Source organism: Chelonia mydas, chromosome 2 (assembly GCF_015237465.2).
Source record: "Chelonia mydas isolate rCheMyd1 chromosome 2, rCheMyd1.pri.v2, whole genome shotgun sequence".
NCBI classification, from domain to species: Eukaryota; Metazoa; Chordata; order Testudines; family Cheloniidae; genus Chelonia; species Chelonia mydas.
Window position 1 is genome coordinate 22133237 of NC_057850.1, and position 25083 is coordinate 22158319.

The 25083-nt window shown below is 46.8% G+C and overlaps 1 long non-coding RNA gene across 2 annotated transcripts in view; it reads right to left on the reverse strand.

Moving 5' to 3' along the window:
• Positions 1-4338: 4338 nt before the first annotated feature.
• LOC119565490 overlaps positions 4339-25083 on the reverse strand; it is a 30312-nt gene continuing 9567 nt past the window's right edge. Inside the window, exons 3-6 of one of the 2 annotated variants that reach the window (XR_006288359.1) lie at positions 19583-19786; positions 16723-18749; positions 12351-12456; positions 4339-5616 (exon numbers count right to left, since the gene is read on the reverse strand). This is a non-coding gene — a long non-coding RNA (uncharacterized LOC119565490). Of the gene's footprint in view, positions 5617-12350; positions 12457-16722; positions 18750-19535; positions 19787-25083 lie in introns of both variants that reach the window. The other variant, XR_006288358.1, reaches the window with a different exon arrangement.

Below are 25083 nucleotides of genomic sequence, written 5' to 3' on the forward strand. Positions count from 1 at the left end.
GGTGGCCTCTAGCTATCCTGGCTTTAGATCATGTGCCAACTGTTGACCATTCAAGAAGATGTTAAACTCACATTGGCTCTCAGCATGGTATACGTGGAAGCCTGGTGACACGGTCTTTGATATGCTTGGTGTCCGTCTCCATTTCTCGCATTAGTTACCCATGGCAACCATATTACCGTTCAGGTTCTCATCAATCGTTTGGAAGTCACAGTCTTAAAGCCAAGCAAAAATATAATCAATATACATTAACTGCCTAGAGATGGTGTTCAGTAGGTCATTGGTGAATACATTAAATAAAGTTGGTGCCAGAGGGTACCATAAGATGCAGTAAGTCAGAAGAGACAGCTACATTCTCAATATATGTAATGAATGCTAGCAGTTGGTCGTAGGTGCTTCAGTGTAGTTGAAAGCCTTCCTGATCATCACTCTAAAGTTCTTCTGTCATGGGCCTGATTGTCTGTCAAATCATCTGCTCCAGGAGTTTGTAGCTACAATTCGAGTGATATTGAATGATAGCTAGCTGCTGAAGAGTCATCTTTACCTGGCTTTGGTAAAGCTATCACCTTTGCTTTTCACTATATCTTAGGTAGTATGTTTTCCTCTGTAGCACAGGACATGAAGATGAACAAACCAGTGTTAGCTTTTCTTCCCAAGATGTTGTAGTAGGTCTGGTGTTACGTTATCAAAGCAGCAGGCTTTCCCTGTTTTCACTGATTTCAGTGCCTTTTTTATTACTTCCCTAGAGAATGATTGAAAGTTTTCGTCTTGGTTGAGCTGTGGAGATTGCTTGTACTGTTGCCACTTTGTTTGATTGACAGCTCGAAAATTCTATCTTTATCTGCTTTAGTGATTTTGGTCAGGTATGCAGCGACACTGCTGGAGAGACCTTCAGTTGCCATGTAGCTAGTGGATTTTCTACTGCACCAAACTTCCTGATGAGTGTCTATGCTTTCCTGCTAGATCCTGACATGCCCATTTCTAAAATTGCTTTCTTCCCAACATAGTCTTCACGCTGCATTCAGGCTCTCTCTCTCTGACATGATTAGCTATTTCTGGATCACCAGAATTTTGTACTGTTTAAGGAGGTCTGAACATTCTTTACCCAGACATAGTATGTAGGTTTTTTGGCAGCCACATGGGATGGATTTGAAGGCGGCTGTAAAGATTGCTTTGGTAAACCCTGAGTATTGCTCAATGAGCTTAGTGCAATTGTCCCAGTCTGTCTTCCTTTCATTCCAAGGTAGCCTTGGGCTAGTGGTCACGATAGGTATGGTAACCCCTATTTGGATTAGAATAGGGCAATGCTAGCTGTGGGGGAAATTTCCAAGCACCCTGCAGGTGGCTGGTAAAGGGGAGTCTCCAGCAGAAGTGACCCAACTGAGGTCAGAGGAGTAGCCCTGGTTCCAGCAGGCTGAGTAATAAGTTGATGGTTGCTCAGTGTCATGAAAAAAGTGTAGTTCATTGAGAAAGGCCCAGTTTGCAGAGTCTATCCCACTTAGATCAGATTCTCTATAGCCCCAAGTGTGTGGTGGCTATTAAAGTCTCTGGCATAGTTGGAGGGATGCTGGAGTGATGGCAGAGCAGGAGCAGGCCATAACTGATTAGGAGTCTTATAGGCATTAGTCAGTTTAAACTGACTGATCCTTATGATGTAGTCAGATGAAAACAGTCGCTCTCCACCTCAGCTAAATTTGATCTTACATAAATGCTCTTACATTTTTCCATGCAGGCGATAGTTATGAGGTCAAAACCAGAGATGATGAACTGACTGACAATAAGGGAATTAACCCGGGTTTCCTGAAGGCAGATGACATTGACCTTTATCAGGAGGCAACGTTTTCAAGAACAGAGCGTTTTGCAGCTGATTGGCCCTCAACATTCAACTGTAGCACCTTGAGAGAATAGCCTACATTTATAGTATTTCCTGGTCCCCGTGCACAGTAACAGGGGCCCAACAGGTTCCAACAGATTGCAGCTTTAGTTTCTCTAAAGGGTAATCACAGGGTACACGACAAGAATGTAGGGTCATTGCATAGAATGGGAATCACAGCCAAAAGGGATGAGTCACATGGACACCATGTACACAGAGCTTGATTTTCCACTGCCATGCTCCCTGTGGAGTCATTGACATGCAAAGTGGTATTAAACACTGCCACTCTGAGTTAGTAACATTTTACACCCGCTCTGCACTCTCAAGTATAAATGACTGCACAACACAATGGAAAATTGGGCCAATATTCAAGTTTACATATTCAAGTTAAAGAATGGCACTGGGCTATATTTATCTCTGGTTATTTAACAATTTGAAAATTGCATCTAGTTAGACCCCCACCCAATAGGCTTTCCCTCATTAGTGACTCGCATAAGGCATGTACAGGGTACAGTGTAAACAAGTGCACACTGGCAGTTCTTTGGCAGAGACCTAGTCCATCTTTCAATGCCACATTTAATAGCTGTAGATGGCCCCTATCAGAATAGATTTTCCAACAAGTGACACGCCAGTGCCTTGACAAAATGAGGACTTATGTCTGATGTCAATCACTTACTCTTTGCCAGTTCAAACGCAACGTCCTTCCAGAAAGGGCAAATCAAAGAAGGCTATTGAAACACTTAAGTCAATCTCTCACAGTTAAGGCATGTTTATAGGCCCTTGATTTAAATGGGAGGGGATATTTAGTGAGTGGTCTCCAACTCTGCCCTTCCCACCTTTAGTTCAATGGAATCTGGATTCACATGCTTACAGAGTATGTTGCAAGCAGCTGTTTTCCCAGCCTTCCCTTGAAGCACAGGATTGATTAGGGTTTGTGGTGTGTTACAAGAAGGGTGGTGCATTTGGAGATTCTTTTTTGGTTATTGTTCCTTTGCAATGTTTGTGTATTTTAAAAGGATTGTAAAGTCCTAAGAATTCCAGATACATTGAATTTATTAATTATAGGTGAAGTTGGGTAGTTACACCTATGGTTAAGGTTCACTAACACTTTCCATTATAAGACCCTGTTTTCAGTTGCTTATAACTATGATCAATTTTAATTGTTCAGACTGAAATTTTCAATGCCAAGCGTCTGCTTGCTGAGTGTCTGACTTATTCTGGTTTGGTTTTTGTTTGGTTGGTTGGCTGGTTTTTTTAAGTTTCAGCTAATGCAGTCTAGCCATTTCCAAGAATGAGGTTAGAGGGGAAAACATGGTTTTCCCCAAGTTAAAAAAATTCTTGCAACCTTTGAATTGAGAAGCTCTAGCACCTCCATGCTTTGGAGCAGGGACTTGAAATTTGATAAGGGGGTCTCCACAGTGTCAGGGATGTGCCTTTTGCCGTCCCCATGTAAATCCACCCACGTTTTGCCAACCTGTCAACCTCGGGGGGGAAATCTCAGTTCACACATGTTCAGTAGAGGTTTGTTAGAGTCTGGCAACTAAAGTCTCTGAAGATTCCATCTGCGCTAAGCACGTTCGATCCCTGCACAGCTCCTACATGTGACTGTATTTTGTGTGGGTGTGTGTATGTGAGATTCCCACAGACACACTGAGCTTACTCCAGCCCAGGGCTGCAGGGACTGAACAGGACTTTCCCTGCAATTCCTCTTCTAGGCTAGCTGGGGCTGCCATAGTGTCAGGCGCTGGAACTGAGAGCGGGGATACCTCTCCTATGTTTCTCAATGCCCACCTCCAGTGCCCAGGTGGTGAGGAGGAGGAGAAGAGGAAGCAGCTTTGACTAGGACACAGAGGATGAGGAGCGCAGGTTGGGGACAAGCACAGGGACAGGAGTTGAGTTAGTGGGAGGAGAACCTGGAATTGAACCCAGAGGGCTTCAGTTTCCTATGTAACCTTAATTGACCCCCCTTATGTGTAACCATTATGTTACAATAATTAATTACATGATCACATACTACTTTTTTCCACAGGTGGTCTCTGTTCCTGTCATTCACAGTGCTCCCTCTTTGTGACTCAGCCCTCCAGCTAGGTCACTATAGAGTCCCCCTTTCTGGGGTATCAAAGTCTCTCCAGACCAGCTGTCCGGATTGTACCTCCAACAGTGCTGCACCACTTCCCAGTGGCTGGTAAGGGAACTTGGGCCCTCCCTCTACACTGACTTCCAATCCAGTGATCTTAGAACCAGCAGCCAAGGTCTACACCAGGGATGGCCAAACTGTGGCTTGTGAGCCACATGTGGCTCTTTTACCATTAAAGTGCAGCTCACAAGCCCATCCAGTGTCCGCCCAACCCCACCCCAATTCTCCACCTACCAGATTGGGGGGTCAAGGGGGAGCTCTGGATCACTGCCTTGCAATGGGATGGTGGGGTAGGGGCTTCTGTCCAGCAGGGAGAGGGGTCTCAGGGCTTCATCAGCAATTAGTAGTTATAAATCCCTGGGCCTCCCTTCAGGTGCATTTGTAAAGATTAATTGGCTCTTCTGGGCCACCTTAACCCCTTCAGGGCTGGTATGGGGTGACACCTCATCATGGCTGACCACTCACAATTGCCACTAACGTCAATGGGAGCTGTGCTTGAACATATAAAGATAAAGGTATAAAATGATAAGTATTGGAAAATGAGGGTCTTGTGTCTGAAGTTGAACATCTAAAATTAGTGGACAATTTTGATAATTTTGGCCCTATCATGCTGCTTCACCACCGCAGCTGTAAAATGGGGATAATACCACCTAATCTCATAAGGGTGTTGTGAACATAAATTCATTTATGTTTGTGAATCACTCAAATTCTGTGGTGAGGACTCTATAGAAAGCTCCATTAGGAAATGTATAACTGTATCCAGTGCAGGGTTTGGATGGCATGTGGTAAATATGTGTTGGGGGCCATATATTGAATAATGACAATAAAAAGAAATATTGAATAATTAGCCTTTCAGCGAACACCATCCACGTACACAGTGTTTGGAGTTTGATCCTCTGTGTCCATTGGTCAGTATAGACGATTCCTCAGCCTGTGGCCAGTCGCCACATAATTTTCTCCCAGGGTCAGGCACATTTTTTAAATCATCACTTTTTGAGGAGGAAATTTTTATGAGAGTTACTTGCACAGTTCTGGATCCAAAGGAAGGTCCTTCTTTGCAAAATGTTCCCAGGATAACCATTCATATGGTAGGTCAAAATCACTGCCAGAAGAGACTAGGCAAGATGAGTCAAGGAGAGAGGCATTGGAAATCCAAACTGAGATCCAGAGTCAGGTTTTGCAGATGTCTCCTTATCTTTATAATGGACTGAACCAAACACCTGGATCCCATGTCCAAATTTTGTGGTGTTTGCAATCCAGATTCTTAGTTTATGGTTTGCAACCATCTTTGCGAATGATGCAAGAAAGCACTTCACTCTACCTCCTATGTAAGCATACATTTTCACCAATTTTTAGTCCCTTTTAGTTATTCTCAACATGGGTTAGTCTCATTTGCACCAGTCCCAGATGGCGGCAAAGTTACAAGTTCTGTATGCTCTGTACTGTTTGTGAACAGCCAGTTTCCCGTCCTGGCCTTTTGTTTTTGAATGCAGCTGCAGAACAAAGGAACTTGGTATTGTTACAAGAGGTCTGCTCATCCTCTGGTTTCTGAGTTAGTGCTGTACAGGCTCCAGATTCCCTGTGGGTGGGTGAGTATTGGCCACTGAGCCTAAAGCAGCAAAGAAGAAGAGATGAGAATGATCATTCAGACTATCAGTCAGTGCAGTTGCAAGCCATAAAGTCAAGACTTACAAAAGCTTGTGATGGATTCTCCATCACTGGCAACTTTTAAATCAAGATTAGATGTTTTCCTATAAAATATGCTCTAGTTCAAACAAGAATTAATTCAGAGAATTTCTATGACCTGTGCTATACAGGAGGTCAGAGAAGATGATCACCAGGGATCCTAGAAATCTGTTTGCCACAGAAGAACATGGAATTTGCATTTTTACAGAGAATCTTTGTCTTACATTTTGTGAAAAAAAAAAACATATACAGTAGAAACCCCGTTTATCCAAGCCTCCATTATCCAGCTCTCTGTATTAACCGAACTGGGGCTGACAGGCCGAGCCGCGCTGCCCGGGGCTGAAGTTCTCCAGATTATCCGAATTTTTGATTATCCGATCTGGCCCCATTCCCAAATTAGATCGGTAAATGGGGTTCCACTGTATTGTGGCTAGGGAAACTAAAGTTCAGCGTTTCATTTTAATCATTGATTTTAATGGGGTTTTTTATCTGAGATTTTTTTTATCACAGAAAACTAGGATCACTGATGATCCCAGTGATTCCCTTCTGGAATTATAATCTATGAATCTGTGAAATCAGGGAAATGCTTGTGAAAAGAGATGTGTGTGGCATATAATGGATATTCTATCATTGGGGGTTGCCACGGGATGATATCCTCTGCCATTTCATTGCCATGTGGGATGCTCATCTTACCTCAACTGGTCTATCTTGTTTTTCACTGTGTCCCATAAAAGGAAGCCTACTGCTGGTCAGTGCCAATTAATTGTCTGTCACTCTTTCCAGAGACAGCAGTTATTCAAAACTCTGCAAAGTCATTCCTTTCCCTGCTGTTTGTGGCTTCTCTGAACTTTCATAGACAGCATGTCTTAAAGTGTGATGCTACTCTAAAAAGTGGCTGTGTAAAATGGACATTGTAAAGGGTTCCACATTTATTGCCTCCTAATGATCTGTGTCCAATGTGCTCACAAGTACAAAGATTTTTTTCTAACTGCCAGCCCTGCAAACTCTGCCTGAGATCTGGGAGTCAAGCTACATTCTTGCCTTCACACCTATCATCACCAATATCAAAGGTTCTGCATTCCCAGTGTTACTTGTAAAAAAATGAGGAGTACTTGTGGCACCTTCGAGAGTAACAAATTTATTGGGGCATAAGCTTTCGTGGCAAATAAATTTGTTAGTCTCTAAGGTGCCACAAGTACTCCTCGTTTTTTTGTTGTTGTTGTTTTTTTGCAGATATAGACTAACACAGCTACCACTGAGTGTTACTTGTGTAACTCCACTGTCTTAAAATCATGCCTTCAGGGACACTTGTGAGCCCATCATCAAGGATCTACAACCTATCCTGAAGGACGATCCCTCACTCTCACAGATCTTGGGAGACAGGCCAGTCCTCGCTTACAGACAGCCCCCACTGTTCCCTCTCAGCTGTCCGCGTGTGCGCGCGCACACAGATCCTAAACCCCATGCACACGACGAAACACCGCGCGCACAAAAATTTGCACAAAAATTTGCACAGAAGAAATTTTTTGCACACACAACCTGTCAAAAATTAGAGGGAACACTGACAGCCCCTCAACCTGAAGCAAATACTCACCAGCAACCACACACCACACAACAAAAACACTAACCCAGGAACCTATCCTTGCAACAAAGCCTGCTGCCAACTCTGCCCACATATCTACTCAAGGGACACCATCATAGGACCTAATCACATCAGCTCGTTCACCTGCACATCTACCAATGTGATATATGCCCTCATGTGCCAACAATGCCCCTCTGCCATGTACATTGGCCAAACCAGACAATCTCTACACAAAAGAATAAATGGACACAAATCAGACATTAAGAATTATAATATCCAAAAACCAGTCAGAGAACACTGCAACCTCCCTGGTCACTCAATTTCAGACCTAAAAGTCGCAATTCTCCAACAAAAAAAGCTTCAAAAACAGACTCCAACGAGAAACTGCAGAATTGGAATTTATTTGCAAACTGGACACCGTTAACTTAGGCTTGACTAAAGACTGGGAGTGGATGGGTCATTATGCAAAGTAAAAACTATTTCCCCATGCTAATTTTTTTCCCCTACTGCTACTCACACCTTCTTGTCAACTGTTTGAAATGGGCCATCCTGATTATCACTACAAAAGGTTTTTTTTTTCTCCTGCTGATAATAGCCCACCTTAATTTATTGGTCTTGTTACAGTTGGTAAGGCAACACCCATTGTTTCATGTTCTCTGTGTATATATATCTTCCTACTGTATTTTCCACTGCATGCATCCGATTAAGTGGGGTTTAGCCCACAAAAGCTTATGCCCAAATAAATGTGTTAGTCTCTAAGGTGCCACAAGGACTCCTCATTTTTTGTGTGTGATCCCATTATCTCCAAAGGTAGGGTGACCAGACGTCCTGTTTTTAACAGGACAGTGCCGTATTTAAGACCTCCAGTGCATGTCCTGATGTTTTCTTAAAAATGAGCAAATTGTCCCATATTTTCTGTCTCTACCCCCACCCCCACAATCAGTACTGGAGGATCGTGGTGCTGGCTGGATCCCTGCTCACTGGCCGCCCGCCCGCAGTGAGTGGGGTCGGGGGTCTAGTGGCCAATGATGAGGTGGGTGTGCAAGGCTGGTGGCAGGGCAAAACTACAGTGCACGTGTAACGTTGACAGACCCCAGTTGTTGGTGAGCGGGATCAAACCTGGGATCTCTGGTGCTAAATGCATGAGCCTCTACTGCATGAGCTAAAAGCCATGTGGCCCTTACTAGGGCCGTCCCTAGCTATTCTGCGGCCCTACGCAGCCCCCTCCCCGCGGGCGGGGGCAGGCCTCCATGGCGGGGGCTGGCTTGGGGGACGGGGGGAGCCACCCCCCAGCACTCACCGACGGCGTGGCTAAGGCCAGGCTGCTGCACTTCCCGCCCCCCATGAGTGCTGGCCCAGCCCTGCTGCACTCCTCAGGGCAGTGGGGGCGGGGCTGGAGCGGAGCAGGGGCGAGAAGAGGTGGGGTGGGGCGGAGCAGGGGCGGGGACTTGGGGAAGGAGTGGAGTGGGGCTGGGGGGAAGCAGGGGCTGGAGTAGCAGTGGGGCTGGGACGGAGCAGGGGCTGGAGCAGCACACAGCTGCACAGGGCACCAGGAAATTTGGTGCCCCAAATTTCCTGGTACCCTATGCAGCTGCGTACTTTGCTTATGGGTAAGGATGGCCCTGGCCCTTAGCTAAAGCTGTGGAGCAGACTCATTAATCTCTAAGTGGTCTCGGTGTCACTAGGTGGGACAGAAAACCACACCCAGGAGGTGTGCGGGTTACATGCAGGGCCGGCTACTCCTCCTGCTGATCCGTCAGTGCAGTGCCTGCTGCGTGCCAGCTCTCAACCAGTAGGGCCCTGCCCCACCCCGTCCTGTTTCCGGCCAGCACTGGCTGTGTGCTGCGGTGGCTGGTGCGTGTGGGCAGGTGCCAGGCAGTAGTCGGTTACCTTTTGCCTCTGCTGCACACCCATTGACCCTCTAACATGCTCCCCCTCTTGCTGTCCTCGTCCTGCTTTGCCCCTTTGCCCCCTCCCCAACCCCACTGCTCCTCCATTTGCCCCCCAGCGGGGCGTGTCCCACTCACAGCGCTGTGTGGAGAACCAGCCCCTGGTCAGAGCACTTCACTCACCAACAGCCTAGCCAGCAGGCTCCTTCCTTCCCCCACTGCCTCTGGCTGGGCCAGCGCCCCAGGAAAGCCCAAGACCCTCCAGCCCGGAGCGCTGGCAAGGAGGAGCTAAGCCTGCATGTGCCAAAGCCCTGCACAGCAGTGGCATGGGGAAGCCTCTCTGCCCCTCAGCTAAGCTCTGGAGTGGCAGGCAAGAAGCAATTTCCAGTCTGTGCGTGCCCTGACCCTGCAGGCTCCACAGCATCCCCGCAGGCAGGGGCTTAGCACCCGCTTCATCACCTCACCTCCCTGCCCTGGGGGTCCTGCCCTGAGGGAGCGTGGGGCTGCTCCGTCTCCTAGGCACCCTCCCTTGCTGCGCCACCTTTCTGGCCAGGTTCGCTGAAGCCCCTGCAGTCAGGTTCCCTGAGCCCTGGTGCGCAATGCACCCTTAGGGCTTAATCCCATCCTGCCCGCACTGTAGCCAGGGGACAGGAGGCGGCTGGGTTATGTTGGTGGCCAGCAGCAACCTGGAAGTGTTAACTGCCTTTCAACACTGCAGGCAAGAAGGGACAAGCTTCTTCCAGCCACAGGGTTGAGGGGGAGGAAGAGATGAGCTCTGCAAAGACACAGGCCTGGTCATCCCCCACCCCTGGAAGCAGCTGCTGTCCCTTCCCTAAAGCCTTAAAGATAAAAAGGTAAATAAAAAGAATCCAACCACGCAGTATTTCTTTTTAACAGGGGCTCAGTCAACTTGATGTTAATGTGAATGTTTTCTACTGCATAGTTCTGACTGATTGCCATTGAACTCGCTTGAATACGAGTAAATTACCAGGTATCCCGTATTCAGCATAGGGAAATATGGTCACCCTATCCAAAGGGTCTGCACAACTGTAACCATGGAACTTGATGAACTGTTGACTTACAAAGAAGGAACCGAATCCAGGTCACTTAGCCCCTCAGATCCAACATAACTAACAGGAGTAAAAATCAGTAGAGAATTTTTTGAGAGCAGGTCTCATTCTAAATACACAGGGGAGCAGGTTTCTTGAGTCAGGGCATGTCTACACTTACCTCTGGAGCAATCGATCCAGCGGGGGTTGATTTATTGTGTCTAGTGAAGATGTGATAAATCGACCGCCAAGTGCTCTCCTGTGGACTCTGGTACTCCACCAGAGCAAGAAGCATAGACGGAGTTGACGGGGGAGTTGGCAGCAGTCAATCTACCGCAGTGAAGACACCGTGGTAAGTAGATCTAAGTACGTCGACTTCAGCTACGTTATTCACGTATCTGAAGTTATGCAACTTAGATCGAGCCTCTCCTCCACCCCGCCTCCCCAAGTGTAGACCAGGCCTAAGAAGATGCCATTTGTCACTTTTAGGAGTAGACTTGGCACTTTAAGGGCCCAATTCTCCTGTACATTTTGGCCACTTTACATTCTCTAGTAGTGTAAATTATGCTTACACCCATGTTATGACCTCATTATACTGCTAGAGTGGTGTAAATCAATAAGAGTGCGGCCCACTGGCTCCTGGTACCAGTTTTTGCATTTACTGTTCACTTTGATGAGCACAGTACCATATGTCTTTCTCTAAGATGAGGTCAGGATCCATTCTGAGTCTTTTAAATAACTGTTCCCTTTTACTCTTCTGGTTAATTTTTCAGCATTCGAAGAATATATCTCCTCAAAGAATATGTATTCAAAGAATAGATCAACTGCAAAGTAGTCTTCCCAGATGTTTTTGTTTACAGTATAAAAGTGCATGTTCCTGGTGAAATCAATTGTTAAATATAGATTTTCAGACTGTTTCTCATAACATGCTTCTCATGACATAAATGAGGGAATTTGGAGCTGTAAGGTTCCCTTAAGAATTTATTCATGCAGAAGGACCATATCCTGACCTCAGATGCATGAGTGTCCTTCCTACTGACAACGGGAGCTGTATGTGCATGTCTGAGGGCACAATTAGGCCCTCAGTGTGTTCTGATCTTCATCAAACACTTAGGTCAGGCTCAGGATTACAGGATCAGGGGAGGCATCTGGATGGGAGCCACTGTTGGTGGTTTTCTGCTGTTAGCTCCCTCTTTAAACTTTCAAGAGAAACAAAACAAGTTTGTGATTTCTCATTCTTCTTTCTATTTTGGGAAATCACCTTTGCCACAATTACAGAGATTTACAGCACAGAGAGCCAAACTCTACCATCAGATCTGCAGGGCTGATCTCAGATAAGCACTTAAGCTGAAGTATTTTTTGGCTGAAACGTGTAAGTGAGGATCCATGGGATTCTTGCATGTTCCAAACACTGTTTTCCACTGGATCAATGCCATTTATGTGTTTGGGATACTTACTGTGGTTTGGCCAAAAGGGGGCAGTTTTAGCACAGTGCAAAGGCAGACTCCGTGATTGTCGAATTTAGTAGGGTGGCCAGCACTGCACAAAACATAAGACATGGTGATGTCCTCAAGGAGCTTACAGTCTGAATAAGATTCCTATTATCCCCTCAACCCCCAAGAAGAGCATCCCTGTCATCTGCCCAGTAAAAGTAATCTCCTTCTATAACTTCACAGTGAAGCAATATCTCGCCCAGTGGAACGGCTACAGTATTCAGCCTTTTAGAAGAATTAAACTGTAGTTATAGATGGGCCAGAAGGCATACCCTAGATCCAAACACCCATGAACTTTGGGAAAGTTCAGTTCCAAATCTGAACTTTGATGCCTGGGCCCAGCTCCTATTGTAATGAACTACTCCCAGTCCTCTGCCATGAGGGACTGTGATGCTCTTTGCTTGTGGAAAGCGTTGCCCAGTGGTGAGGGGCTTAGGACCTTCAACCTGCAAAGGGGGGATTGGTAGGGGAGCCCAGGCCCTCCCACTCCACCAGGCTCTGGACCAGGGTCCTGTGAGGGCAACAAAAGGATCTGACAGCCAGGAGCCCCTTAAGGCTGGCCTCCCTGGGTCATTTCCTACCACCCTGCTATTGTCCAGAGTTTGCCATCTGTAACAGGAGGATGTGAAGCGGGGTCAGCTCACCCATGACACCTCTTCGCAGCCAGGCATGGCATGGTAATTCTCTCCCTCCTGCAGCAGCAGCTGCCTCCTCTTATGCCTTGGTCCTCCAACCAAGTCAGGTTCCAGTCTCGCCCATTCAGGGGTAGTCCATAAACAAAACACAGGGAATCAACACAAATAAACTTAGTTAGCATGTGGAGGGGGAGGGGATGCCTCCCAGCAGGGTCTGTCAGAAGCAGCCCCCCTTTCCCTCAGGAAGGGGCATTCAGACACTTGTTAATGGGAGAGATCCTGCCTCCCCAGGCTCAGCCCTTTCCTCAGGAGAGGCAAAATCCTCTCTCTTCCCTGGCCTGCCCCCATGTAAGCTGTTCTGCTCCCTTTTATCTCCTCCCCCAGCCTGTGCATCTCTTGCAGATGTGGCAGGGTGGGCTAGCTGAGCCCAGAGCAGCTCCTTAACCCATAGTTGCCCAGTGTGGGGTTGGTATACCCCATCACAGATATATGTACTGATGCCTTTAAGGGGAGTGTAACTCACAGTTCCTGCACTTGTATCAGGAACACCATGGGAAACTGGATTAAAAGAACGGCAGTTAATGTCTAGCAGCTATAGACAGACACATCCAGGTTTCTTTTTATTGTTACCTGTGTGTTTGGGGCTGCATGATGAAAAGCTTGAGCCTGGAAATTCTGAGAGCCAAGAGTTTACTAAAGGATCTTCCACCTACCAATTAGTACACTTATCCTTTTCATATACTCCAGCAGCTATCAACGGCCTGGTCCAACCAAGTTGTCCTGATTTATCTAAAGGTGTGATGTTGTACTTATGTAGTTAAACTGGTGCAACATTGTGTGTGGACACTTTTCCATAGGTTTAAACCTCGCTTATATTGATTTTAGCTGATCTTATCCCCTGATCCCATCTGTGTTCTGACTAATGCACTGGATTTTTGTGCCCAGAGCAAACACATAGGTAACAGGTATGGTAGGGGGTGTCCGCTGAAATTTTTGACTTTTCAGCAAAAAATCAAAAACTGGAATATTTTGATTTGCAAATGCTTCCACCATTCCTCACGGCAGCTGTAGCTCAGGAGCCTCGTGCTCATATTCCCCTCCAAAGACCAGCCTCCCCAGTTAGATTACATGTCGTGTGAAGCACCGCAGTCTTCCCTCTTGGTGAGGGGAGAAGGTGCAGCCTGGGAGTCCCTGGCTGTGGTGCATCATGGGAGATGTAGTCTGCTGGGGAGCCTGGCCCAGAGAGGAAAATGGGACATGAGGTATTCAAACTATAACCCTGCGAGGCACTGTGGCACTAAATCAAAATCTTTGAACTTTTGGGCAAAAACTAAAAACTGTTCAGTTTTTCAATGAAAATAAAACAATTCCACAGAAAATAGACACTTTTCGTGAAAAAATGTATTTAGTCAAAAATCCAATTTTCCATTGGAAAAACCAGTTTCAATGGAAAATTTTCAACCTGCCCTATTGTAGACCGATAAAAAAAAAATGCATTTTTTTAAACTTTTGCCGATCTTAAGGACACTCAGAACAATTCTGGATTACAGCTGGAAGAGGCTGTGCTATAACTAGCTGTGCCTCGCTGTCCTCCCCTGCTCTTTTCCTGCCTGGGAAACAGGCGGATATTTTTGGAAGATTATTTTAAATAGCTCAGGGTATACAGTTTCATTTCATCTGGTGATTCTGACATGCAGTGGGAGCTGAGCTGGCAAAGACTGCTCCTTGTCACACAGTAGCCCACATTACACAACGGGAGGCCATGCCAAGAACACAATGCCTTTACTTCTCAGATTCAGGCTGAGCCAGACCGATTTGTGTTTCACCCTCAAGACGGTACTACTGCCATGACCTCCCTCTGAAGGCCATTCAGACACTACGGCTGGCCTGCACACCAGCCTACCTGCTGCTAGAGCAGCATATTACACCAGTACACTGCACTAGCCTACTTTTTTTAAACCTGAGTGGGAAGGGAGATTTGTTCCCCTTCTTTAAGGGAACTGTTCTCCTTCTAAATGTATGTAGTGATGCCCAGATTCTCCAGGCATAGGTGACTTAGGTCATGTCTACACTATAGGGACAATTGCAGCATAGCTACAGCACCATAGCTATGCCAGCATAACCCTGTAGTGTAGATGCAGCCTCCAAGAACAGAAGGGGTTTATCCATTGCTGTAGGAACACCAACAGTAGCTGTACTGGCGGAAACATTCTTCTGTCAGCCTACCTGTATCCACATAAGAGGTTAGGTCGGCATAGCTACAGGGCTAAGAGGGTTGGATTTATCATACACCTGAGCACCATAGCTAGGTCAACCTCTATTTTAAGTGTAGGCCAAATCCTGAAGTCCTTATTCAAGGCCCAGTCATGTTAACCCTGAGAGCCATACATCGGAGGACCCTATGTTGGCAAATCTCCCTCTCCCACACAGAAGAAGGGCTCAAACTGCTTTTCAGTAGTACTAATCACTTCCCCCAGACTCCCGAGAGGACTCCCTGTGCTGTTGACATGTGGAAAGGGAGAAAAGTGGGGAAGGGGAAATGTTCTGCACACTGAGGGGGATAAGGGTGAAGATGGTGAACAGTGGTTGGACCAGGAGAGGGGAACGTGCATCATCCTCCCACAGGCCCATGGAAATTCTGTTGGCAATGTAATCTAGTCTCTGTCTGTGTTATATTCCCTCCACCACCACTTCCCCACACTTTACAAATCTTGCAACATTTTCACCCTAACTCCTGCTGGTGAAAGTGTTGATTTTCACACCATTTGACTGTGTGATGAACAGAGCCTAGAGACAAGACGGACTGAGAATTCAGTGTTTACATCCAGCTAAGGTTTGAGCTGGGGGTTGGCTTTGAGGCCACCTCAGGGAAAGGGATTCAATGGTGCTGAAATCGTGCTGGCTGGTCTTATGAAACTTTGACCCAAAATGTCAGAAAACTGATCTTGCACGATTTCCAACATCCTGGTATGTCTAATGGGCTCAGCTGTTCTTAGAGGGACAGCCATTCTTGCAAGATTTCAGCTGGGCTGAAGCCAGAGGCAAAAACTAGGCTTCTCCTAGTTTTGGATGGTACCAAAAGCATAGGGGTGTGTTTGGGTCTGAGGATTTCAATTCAAAACCTACCTTCTCTCTGACCCTCAGCCCCATAACCTACATTCAAAGCGATTTCCAGTTTTGGCCTTTTCTCTAACTGAGACCAAAGATACTTATTTGTGCATTTAAAATAAGGTAAGAATACTCAGTCCAGAAATGTTACAAAATTAGTTTTGTGGAGAAAGTGATACATTTACAATCTGGCTTCTGCTAACATACTATGGAGTCTGAAGGATGCATATTATTAACATTATTACAGTGATCTAATGTATTCGGAATAGAAGCTCTAACATGCACACACCAGGGTTAAAATACAATGGTAAAATCTGCTTCAGCATAGCCTACACAACTATAGTGGTTACACAAGCTAAGTTACATTGCACAGAAACAGGAGAAAATGTTTGAGTAGAACTGCAGGGTAGGACAGTTCAGTTCATGCTGGTGTTTATGATGCCTCTTTGCTGTTACTAAGGGTTTGGGGGCTTAATAATTCAGCTGTTCAATCAGCTGTGATCTATTCATGGGTTCATAATTCTCATATGTTACAAACAGTAACTTAGGCAAGAGTTATTTTCCACAAACACATGTGATAGGACTTCAGTTAGGCCTCATCTGTCTGACACTGTCACCAGCACGAAAGCTCAGTGACGACCTTGGCAGAATGGACTTTTTAACTTTCCAGTTACACTAATTCTCAGGTCTATTTTTCTGGCATTAATCTGCCTTGGTTACCAGTCACTTGGTCTACAAACTGCACTGACTGACTAGCTTATGCATTTATACTAGCTAGCTGCAGGGCAACAACGGGTCACCAACTTGGGGTTGGAAAGGTTTTCCTTCCCTGTCTTACATATTGCATATTTACAGTGGTCACCATTTAAGAGTCAGCATGTTCTGCACAGGTCTAACTGAAACACCACCATTTCCCCTCCAGGAATTAGAATAGGAAATAATTGTGGTATCTATTGGTAAATGCTGCCTCTTGAATGGCCACCACATCTGCCCACAGGTACTGCAGCACTGTCCACTTCTTGAGACAGATGGACCATTAATCTATTCCTGTACAGTAGTTCCTGTATGAGCCAGTCCCATCACAATCTGGACTTCAGCAGTAACTGCCACTGCTGTGGTGCTTCAAGCCACGCTGTCCCCTCTGACCACGCATTGCAAACTAGGGAACCAAACCTGCTCCCACTGAAGTCAATGGGACTTTTGCTACTGACAGCATTGGAGACAGCACTGAGCCTTTTCAGAGCATGTGAAGGGCCCCACTGAATACTCTCACCCAGTCCACTTATAGCTCCACCAAGGTGTGACTCTGTTTGACAAACCTCTGATAGATAAAATGGGAAGAACCTTAAAATTCCACAAATACATTTGAAGATTCTATTTCTTTTTGTGCTGAAGATATGGAGCCCTTGATCCATATTGACAGAATACTTTGCTCTGAAAAAGATGCAGAAGACACAGCTCCTGCCCCAAGGAACTTAGAATCTAAAGAGAAAGACAAGTCAAAACACACTGAGAGGCTATGGTAGGGTGTCTGCCCTACACTAACCCTGAAGAGGTAAATGTAGGCCAGAGGGGCCAATTAATCTGTTAGGCTATAAGATGGGGGAATTAAGGCTAAGAGGAGAGTCCTAATTAGGGGAAGCTCAACTGTGCAAGAACAGGAGGCACGTCTATAAAGCCAGGGAGCGGATAGCAGAAAAGTACTGTAGGGGAGAAGTCTGCTTTGCTCTATGGAGGAAGGGAGGAGTGTTGGGGGCAATAGACATTAGTCTGCAGTTATCTGCTGGGAGGAGGAAGTTTGGGCTGGCAAACCCAGTGTGTGGGGAGCCAGGAGGAGTAGAAAAGGCTCAGGGGAAAGGCAGTGGGGTTCAGGGTGGTGTAGACGTTAGCTGTTAAGTAGCGGATCCCTGAGCTGATAGACGGAGTAGAGGGTGGGCTTGGTTTCCCTTGGCAGCCACTGGGGAAGTAGTACCATAGGGATAATGAATGAGCAGACTGCCTAAGACTGCTGGTGAGGAAAGACTTTGAAACCCTGGAAGAGGGGAACACACATAGTAACCTTGCCAGAGGGCCAAGTCACTGAGAGGGAGCATCCTGAGTTGCAGAGAGAGAGAGAGAGCGCGCGCAGCAACAGGCTATGCAGCCAGCAGCAGAAGATGGCCTTGGACCTGGAAAGGACTAATCCCCAGCGTGGCCAGGAGGAGGTACCACCTGCAGTGAGTGGACCCCCCGACAGAGGCCCAGAGGTTTCAAGCAGGTGTTGTGGTTGTTTGGGTAAATTACAGAATGAGTGAATGGCAATATTTTCTCCTGAATGGGCTTGCACTTCAAGTGAAGGAGCTCACACATCTCCCCTCACACCCCAGACAGCAGGACAGGTAGACTTTTCTTTTTTTCTTCAAAGGAATGATTCGTGGCAGCTGGCAATTGAGCACCCGGCAACTGTTCAGAGGCTGTTAATACAGAACAGCTATTTCCAAAAGACAATCTGTTCCAGCCATGCAGGTGGCCTGCTTTTTGTTTCTTCTGAATTAGGATTCCATGGGGCTTGCTGAATTACTCAACTGAAGTCTCAGTTATACTAAAGGAGGGATAAGTTACATCTCCACCCACCCAAAGGCCCTTTTGCACTGCCAGAGAAGTGTAAAGGGGCCTTAGTGTAACCGAAAATTTAGGCTGTTATGCCTCAATCTCTAGGAAAGGAACTTTCAACAGTGCCCAAAAAAATGTTTCTGTGGCCCGGCCAAACTGTGGGATGAACACTACTAAGTGCAGTGCTGTGTAATTGCAATAGCAGCCCACACAGAGAGACAGCAGCCGGGTTCACCAAAAACAACAAAAGCATCAAGTTTTTCTTAACCGCTTTAAGCATTTATTTTTAAATACGCTTAAATCTTTGTTAGTAAATATATAGCTAGCTCTGGTAGTACCCTACCCTTCTAATATACATGGGGCAGATCACATCCTTGCATGGTAAAATCCCAGTGAGAGGAAACTAAAGCCAGGGAGAATTCTGCTATGCTCCCCTCACAGAGATTCCCCACCTTATTGCATTGCTGAAACATGCTGCCCCCAAATCCTGCAGTTCCCAGCTCTGGGCCCCTGGTGCACATCCTGCCCCAAGCAGCCTCACTCCAGGGACTCTCCAGGCTGCAGCTGCCCCTAGAATTTCCTTTACAGGTAGGGCTTGCCAGCATGGAGGAGACCAGAAGAAATGATAATAGGGCTTCAGATCTTTCCATGGTAATCTCTGCAGGGCTGAGGTGAGGACTCCATATAACATGTCACCAGCCTGGACCCCTGCAATAAATGTGACACCACAGTAAACTCTTTCCAGTTTCTTTGCAAATCCACTTGCTTCCAGGGAAACTCAGAAGCACTTAAACCACCGCCTTGTTCCCACCCAGAATGAGGGATTCAGGAGGCTTTGTTTGCTTTATGCTTGTACAGTAATTAATTTATGACTGAGACCATGTAACAGTACAACACACAGGAATTGGGGCATGGGTCACTTGCTGGAGGATTCTCTGCTCCTTGAAGTCTTTAAACCACGATTTGAGGACTTCAATAGCTCAGACATAGGTGAGAGGTTTTTCACAGGAGTGGGTGGGTGAAATTCTGTGGCCTGTGTTGTGCAGGAGGTTAGACTAGATGATCATAATGGTCCCTTCTGACCTTAGTATCTATGAATCTATGAATTCTGGGAAGATATTGATCTTTATTCCTGGCACCAGTCGCCTCTCCTGAGTCAGGGCTGCAAAAGATAACACACCTGTGACATGGCAGAGGTCAGTAATCACTGACTCTGGCAGTTCCTACTGCAAACAAGACAGGTTCTGATAGAGGTCTGATTTTCACTGATGTTTCGCTGTAGCGTTTGGAACATTGCACATATGGTAATCATTACAGGGCAGTCAGAAAGACAAGACTGCCCACTGTAATTTTGTCCACACACGGCAAAGTGAAGACACAGAAGGCTGGAGGAAAGCTATCTTCACTGAGCCACATGGCCCTCATTACTGAAGCAAGACCTAGCAGGGCTGAGACAAAGCAGACACCACCCACACAGGTCTGTATGTGACCTACTATAAGAAAGAGATTCAAAGTTACCACAATCTTCATCTGGAAAGTACCATTTCATTTGGGATGAAAAGGTGGATTCTCTGATGACCATGACTGCAATCCAGAAGAATGTCTTGAAGGTTTTGAGGTCAAGGCTGCACATGGAAATCCACTTTCAAAGCCACAAGAAGGAATTGGACTGAGTCTCAAGCATTGGAATGACCATTCTAGAAGAACAGGACTGAAATATTGAGCTGTCAGATCACTGCTAAAACCTGAAATAGAAAGGGAGAATTTAATAAATTTTCTGGAGAGCTGGATTCCTGGAATCCTGAAACTGGAACTTAAAGGAAGTTAAGTCATAAATCTTCCACATATTGCTGGACTCTGCGTGTTGCCAACTCCAAGTGTTCAAAAATCATGAGTCAGGTCTTAAAAAATTATAGGATTGACTTAAAAATCCTGAGATTTTTAAAAAATAATACATTTGGGGTTCTGGTTTATTTGCCTTCTGGATTTTGAGCCTCCAGGGTGCCCTCAGGTCATGTTTTCTAGGTTTTCTCTGCAACTATGAGGGCTACAAACTTGCACTTTTTTGTATCGGAAAGCTGAGATACCCAAACTTCATAATCCAGGAGATGGCTTTTTAAGAATAACACCAAATATTGGTAGATTTGTGCTAAAATCACTAGAGTTGGCAACACTTATTCCCACTGAACATTCTTTGTAGCTACAAGCAACCAGCTGAACCTTAAATTTGCAGCATCAGCGAGAGAACCCATTGTCCCTGGCTACACCAGAACAAGCCTCTGCCATGTTAACCTAAGAAAAATGTCCTGTTAGCTTTAGTAGAGCTCATGCCCTCAGTGGGCCAACCACTGGAGCGTGAAATAGACAAACAATTTAGCAGATCTGATGTTGCATACCATAGAGGGCATGCATAGTCCATCATATATGAGTAATTGCTAGTACATTAAATCATGCAGAAAATAAAATGGAAAGACTAGTAATATTTCAAGTAATAGATGTGAGAGATAACGAATAAATGATAGTTGCAAAACAGCCCAGAGACCTGACCTATAACAATGCTAACAGCCCAGGCTTTGCTTCTTTCCTGAAATGAGCCTAGCCTCTCCGTCCAAATGGCCACCTCTGCTCAATTAAAGATGTATTCAGGGTTATATTCCATTTGAAGCCACTATGCCTTTTTTTCGATTTAAAGGGCTCTTAAAATCGATTTCCTTACTCCACCCCCGACAAGGGGATTAGCGCTGAAATCGGCCTTGCCGGATCGAATTTGGGGTACTGTGGATGCAATTAGATGGTATTGACCTCCGGGAGCTCTCCCAAAGTGCTTCATCGTGACCACTCTGGACAGCACTCTCAACTCAGATGCACTGGCCAGGTAGACAAGAAAAGGCCCGCGAACTTTTGAATTTCATTTCCTGTTTGGCCAGCGTGGCAAACTGCAGGTGACCATGCAGAGCTCATCAGCAGAGGTGACCATGATGGAGTCCCAGAATCGCAAAAGAGCTCCAGCATGGACCAAACGGGAGGTATGGGATCTGATCGCTGTATGGGGAGAGGAATCCGTGCTATCAGAACTACGTTACAGTTTTCGAAATGCCAAAACATTTGTCTAAATCTCCCAGGGCATGAAGGACAGAGGCCATAACAGGGACCCAAATCAGTGCTATGTGAAACTTAAGGAGCTGAGGCAAGCCTACCAGAAAACCAGAGAGGCGAACAGCCGCTCCGGGTCAGAGCCCCAAACATGCTGCTTCTATGATGAGCTACATGCCATTTTAGGGGGTTCAGCCAGCAGTACCCCAGCCATGTTGTTTGACTCCTTCAATGGAGATGGAGGCAACACGGAAGCAGATTTTGGGGATGAGAAAGATGATGATGATGGGGTTGTAGATAGCTCACAGCAAGCAAGCGGAGAAACTGGTTTTCCCGACAGCCAGGAACTGTTTCTCACCCTGGACCTGGAGCCAGTACCCCCCGAACCCACCCAAGGCTGCCTCCCGGACCCGCCAGGCAGAGAAGGGACCTCTGGTGAGTGTACCTTTTTAAATAGTATACATGGTTTAAAAGCAAGCGTGTTTAATGATTAATTTGCCCTGGCATTCGCGGCTCTCCTGGATGTACTCCCAAAGCCTTTGCAAAAGGTTTCTGGGGAGGACAGGCTTATTCGTCCATCATGGTAGGACACTTTACCACTCCAGGCCAGTAGCACATACTCGGAAATCATTGTACAACAAAGCATTGCAGTGTATGTTTGCTGGCGTTCAAACAACATCTGTTCTTTATCTCTCTGTGTTATCCTCAGGAGAGTGATATCATTCATGGTCGCCTGGTTGAAATAGGGTGCTTTTCTTAAGGGGACATTCAGAGGTGCCCGTTCCTGCTGGGCTGTTTGCCTGTGGCTAAACAGAAATGTTCCCCGCTGTTAGCCACGGGGAGGGGGGAGGGAACAGGGAGGAGGAGCTAGCCACGCACTGGGGGGAGGCAAAATGCGACCTTGGAACGAAAGCACATGTGCTATGTATGTAATGTTAATAGCAAGGTTTACCGTGAAAGAGCATACCCATTGTTCTATAAAATGTGTCTTTTTAAATACCACTGTCCCTTTTTTTCTCTCCACCAGCTGCATGTGTTTCAAGGATCACAGGATCTTCTCCTTCCCAGAGGCTAATGAAGATCAGAAGGCGAAAAAAACGCACTCGCGATCAAATGTTCTCTGAGCTCATGCTGTCCTCCCACACTGACAGAGTACAGACGAATGTAGAGGCAGACAATGTCAGAGTGCAGGAAAGGACAAAATGACCGGCAGGAGAGGTGGCGGGCTGAAGCTGAAAGATGGCGGCAGCGTGATGAGTGGAGGCAGGATTCAATGCTGAGGCTGCTGGAGGATCAAACTAATAGACTCCAGCGTATGGTTGAGCAGCAGGAAAGGCAGCAGGAGCACAGACCGCCACTGCAGCCCCTGTGTAACCAACCACCCTCCTCCCCAAGTTCCATAGCCTCCTCACCCAGATGCCCAAGAACACTGTGGGGGGCCTCTGGCCACCCAGCCACTCCACCCCAGAGGATTGCCCAAGCAACAGAAGGCTGGCATTCAATAAGTTTTAAAGTTTTAAATTTTTAAAGTGCTGTGTGGCCTTGTCCTTCCCTCCTCCATCACTCCTCCCGGTGCTTCCCTCCTCCACCACCCCTCCTGGGCTACCTTGGCAGTTATCCCCCTATTTGTGTGATGAATGAATAAAGAATGCATGAATGTGAAGCAACAATGACTTTATTACCTCTGCAAGTGGTGATCCAAGGGAGGAGGGGAGGGTGGTTAGCTTACAGGGAAGTAGAGTGAACCAAGGGGCGGGGGGTTTCATCAAGGAGAAACAAACAGAACTTTCACACCGTAGCCTGGCCAGTCATGAAACTGGTTTTCAAAGCTTCTCTGAAGTGCACTGTGCCCTTCTGTGCTCTTCTAACCACCCTGGTGTCTGGCTGTGCGTAACCAGCGGCCAGGTGATTTGCCTCAACCTCCCACCCCACTATGAACGTCTCCCCCTTACTCTCACAGATATTGTGGAGCGCACAACAAGCAGTAATAACAGTGGGAATATTGGTTTCGCTGAGGTCTAAGCGAGTTAGTAAACTGCGCCAGTGCGCCTTTATATGTCCAAATGCACATTCTACCACCATTCTGCACTTGCTCAGCCTGTAGTTGAACAGCTCCTGACTACTGTCCAGGCTGCCTGTGTATGGCTTCATGAGCCATGGCATTAAGGGGTAGGCTGGGTCCCCAAGGATACATATAGGCATTTCAACATCCCCAACAGTTATTTTCTGGTCTGGGAATAAAGTCCCTTCTTGCAGCTTTTGAAACAGACCAGAGTTCCTGAAGATGCGAGCGTCATGTACCTTTCCCGGCCATCCCACGTTGATGTTGGTGAAATATCCCTTGTGATCCACCAGTGCTTGCAGCACTATTGAAATGTACCCCTTGCGGTTTATGTACTTGCCGGCTTGGTGCTCCGGTGCCAAGACAGGGATATGGGTTCCGTCTATGGCCCCACCACAGTTAGGGAATCCCATTGCAGCAAAGCCATCCACTATGACCTGCACATTTCCCAGGGTCACTACCCTTGATATCAGCAGATCTTTGATTGTGTTGGTTACTTGCATCACAGCAGCCCCCACAGTAGATTTGCCCACTTCAAATTGATTCCCAACTGACCGGTAGCTGTCTGGCATTGCAAGCTTCCACAGGGCTATTGCCACTCACTTCTCAACTGTGAGGGCTGCTCTCATCTTGGTATTCTTGTGCCTCAGGGCAGGGGAAAGCAAGTCACAAAGTTCCATGAAAGTGCCCTTACGCATGCAAAAGTTTCGCAGCCACTGGGAATAGTCCCAGACCTGCAACACTATGCAGTCCCACCAGTCTGTGCTTGTTTCCTGGGCCCAGAATCTGCGTTCCACCGTATGAACCTGCCCCATTAGCACCATGATGCCCATATTGCCAGGGCCCATGCTTTCAGAGAAGTCTGTGTCCATGTCCTCATCACTCACGTTACCGCGCTGACGTCACCTACTCGCCCGGTATCGCTTTGCCAGGTTCTGGTGCTGCATATACTGCTGGATAATGCGGGTGGTGTTTAATGTGCTCCTAATTGCCAAAGTGAGCTGAGCGGCCTCCATGCTTGCTCTGGTATTGTGTCTGCACAGAAAAAAGGCACGGAACGATTGTCTGCTGTCGCTCTGCTGGAGGGAGGGGCAACTGACGACATGGCTTACAGGGTTGGCTTACAGGGAATTGAAATCAACAAAGGGGGTGGCTTTACATCAAGGAAAAAGAAAAACAATTGTCACACAGAATGGCCCCCTCAAGGATTGGACTCGAAACCGTGGGTTTAGCAGGCCAATGCTCAACCCACTGAGCCATCCCTCCCCCCGGTATTTCAGGCAGGACTGAATCTCCATTAAACTTTTCAAGGTGCCCCTGACAGACCTCACCGAAACAATTGTCGGCTGTTGATTTCACCGAGGTAGGGAGGGGGGAGCAAATGAATACGAAACAAATCTGGTGTATTTCTTGTTTTGATCCACTCCATCTCTCTTTTACATCTTTGGCTGGCAGCAGACGGTGCAGTAGGACTGCTAGCCATCCACATCTCCTGGCTGCTCGGCAGAAGATGATGCAATAGGACTGCCAGCAGGACTAAAGAGAATGACCTGGTCGAGTCAGTCCTAATTTAGTTCCTGCGCCTATGTCTGCCCAGGCGCTCTTGACCGACCTTACTGAGGTGGCCAGGAGCACCTCGGGCATGATGAGGATGTTTATCAGGCCTATTGCACCATCTGCTGCCACAAGGCAATGGGTTGCTGCTACTGTGTAGCAATGCAGTACCACGTCTGCCAGCACCCAGGAGACATAGCGTGACAGTGAGCTGAGTGGGCTCCATGCTTGCCGTGGTATGGTGTCTGTACAGGTAACTCAGGGAAAAAGGCGCGAAACGATTTGTCTGCCGTTGCTTTCATGGAGGGAGAGATGGAGGGAGGGCCTGACGAC